Raw genomic sequence first — 2,794 nt, 5'->3', positions numbered from 1 at the left:
GGCACTTCTTTGGATGAAAACTACACCACAAACAAAGCATATGCTTAAAGGTCTGAATGTCGTTGCTATTTCTGAACTCCATCGGTGTACTAAATTGACGATATCAATCCATGATTGTGAGCATGGTAGAAATCTAGCCTTATTCTTGCTTGAAGTGCGATGTCTCGCTTTCAATCTACTGAGGTGTATCCTATGCTTTCGGTGATGGTCCATTGAATGCTTCAGTCGGACTCAATCTTAATGGTTCAATGCGATCAGAACCTTGTGATATTTAGTTACTAGTCACGGCGGCTAAGCAACGAACAGTTCAAGCATTTGAAACAACTATGTACCTGGTGCTGGATTGTGCTGTTGTGGGGTGTCAGACCGAGAAGAGGCAAGCAATAGCTGATTTCTTGAATGTCCCCTTGCAAAGAATAAGTACGAAGAGTTAGAAAAGTGAGCGCACAATGCTGAAGGTTTTAAGAGTAATCTCATTATTTGTATGTGTTCTTTATCTCTTATGGTATAGAAAAAAAAGAAAACGTGCTAGTGTCCCTGCACGGGGGAGTTTGCACAGTCCTCCCCAATTTTTATAATACGAGGGAACGTGCCATTCCCACGGCAGCATGCAATTTTCAGTGTGTTCCTTTTTACTGTGTCCTCAGTGTTCAAGATAAAAATGTGGCACTTCTTACTCACCGCACGTTGGAATATGTCGCTGTTGCAAATGTAGAGGAGTTGTGTCCAAGTTTCCTCTTGATCTGTCTGTAGTGAAACACGGTAGAGTTAGGCCATAAGTACTTGTGGCTACACAAACGAGCTGAGTAAGGTAGTTGAAGGTGGACATACACACATAGCTGCTATGATTGCTAGGCCGGGAAGGCGTAGAGGCTTTACTGCAGGTGAAGGTGAATTTGAACATGGCGACGAGCCAAACAGTGACATTGTCGACCTTCTACTGCTGGAATGAATAGGGAGGAGCTTGGCCTACAGAATCTATGGTATTGATGCTTGAAGATTTCAGGGCTAAGAGGTGGGGTTTTCTATAATTACGTTTAGAAGACTTGTGGTATCAGTCAGACTTGGTCTCATGAGGCTCTAGTTGTCATCTCTTACCTTGAGTGATCAGTATCTGGGAGGTCGAATATATAAGCTGTCTTGATACGTTTCCCGTTTTGATTGTTTACAAAGTTATGATTGATATGAACAGAGTGTCTCAGGAGGTATCATACTTGTAGTGAAGGCATCAATGGAAGCATTTGCGGGACTCGAAATACAGTCAAAAAGGTTTTGAAGCACATAGATTCCGATGAACGATTAATGAAGTTGAGGCGGACTGAGTCGCTTGCTACCGATGAAGAAGAGGAGCTTCATCATGGTCATACCGTTGGGGTCATGTCAGGGATAAGCTTAAAAATGAGGTGTGTAAACTACCTCTGTGGAGTCTCGTGCTCTTTTGAAAATTCCAGATTGTTCGTTGTTTCACACAAGGTCTATAGGCTATATTGGCAGGAAGAGTATGCAAAGGCATATTATGCTGCTTTGATGAAAAGGCAACAAGCATGACCGGCTCTTTGGCCAACAGTGACATCAAGCTCCGGTTTGGTGGGTCCCCCTGCGCACTTGACATGGTAGAGCACACCACAACCTCTCTTCAGCGCTACACGCTGCATTAGCAGAAGCTCTTGGCCGCACGTTCAAATCTTGCCAAGCGCCTTGGTTAACAGTTCTTAGAGTTGTGTGATAGATGCGAGGAACCCTGGTGAGGCAAAGCAAAGCCACCTTGTCGTTCAAGCCTGGCAGGAGCTCCGCCATAGCTGCGCCTACACACAACCTACAGGGTCCTACACGAGGGCGACTGTGTGTTTCTTTCAAAACATTCTTTCCTGCACGACAGGTTAATGGTCCGTTGCTCTCGTTACCAGCGGTGGGCTCGCTCACGGTGACCTACCACACGCTCGCGGGTCCTTTGCTACCTTCTTGCTTGATTTCATTTGAAGGTTCGAATCTTGATTGAAGGGACTTCCCTCTCTCATTCGTGATCATGAGAGGAGAGAAAGTGTGTGGGAAAGCTCGAAAATGTGTGTGTGTGTGTGTGTGTGTGTGTGTGTGTGTGTGTGTGTGTGTGAGAGAGAGAGAGAGAGAGAGAGAGAGAGAGAGAGAGAGAGAGAGAGAGAGAGAGAGAGAGAGAGAGAGAGAGAGAGAGAGAGAGAGAGAGAGAGAGAGAGAGTTGCCCTCTACTTGAATCCAACAGGCCTGCTAAAAGTAGACCCCTTGCTTATCATCAAATTAATGCGGCTTGAAAGTCGATGAGCAAGCATCCTGAGATAGATCTGCCCTCTACTTGAATCCAGTAGGCCGTGCTAAAACCAGACCCCATCAAATTAATGCGGTCTCAAAGTTGACGAGCAAGCATCGTAAGGTTTATTGGATGAGAGAGAGAGAGAGAGAGAGAGAGAGAGAGAGAGAGAGAGAGAGAGAGAGAGAGAGAGAGAGAGAGAGAGAGAGAGAGAACCTGCTCGTGTCGTTTTGTCTGTTTTTCTTGTGTCGCTTGATGCTTCAAACTGCATGTGGAGAAGACAGGCCTGCGTTTTTCTTTTTTTTTTTAATGCTTGTTTGCTGCGTTTGACGGCGCTTTTTAGAGCTGACGACGCTGCTTTTTTTAGAGCTTCACAGCGTCGACGCTTTTTAAAAAAAAGAGATGTGGTGCAGCCACGTGGGTTGCTGAGGGGCCAAGCATCGAAAACTGGCCACTTCGCTAACGAAGTAACCATTTTTTGGCCATGTTTTTTAAGGGCAAACTAGTCAGACA

Source organism: Adiantum capillus-veneris, chromosome 25 (genome assembly GCF_014529385.1).
Source record: "Adiantum capillus-veneris isolate H3 chromosome 25, ASM1452938v2, whole genome shotgun sequence".
NCBI lineage: Eukaryota > Viridiplantae > Streptophyta > Polypodiopsida > Polypodiales > Pteridaceae > Adiantum > Adiantum capillus-veneris.
The sequence above is the reverse complement of the archived record's forward strand: the minus strand, read 5'-3'. Positions refer to the sequence as shown.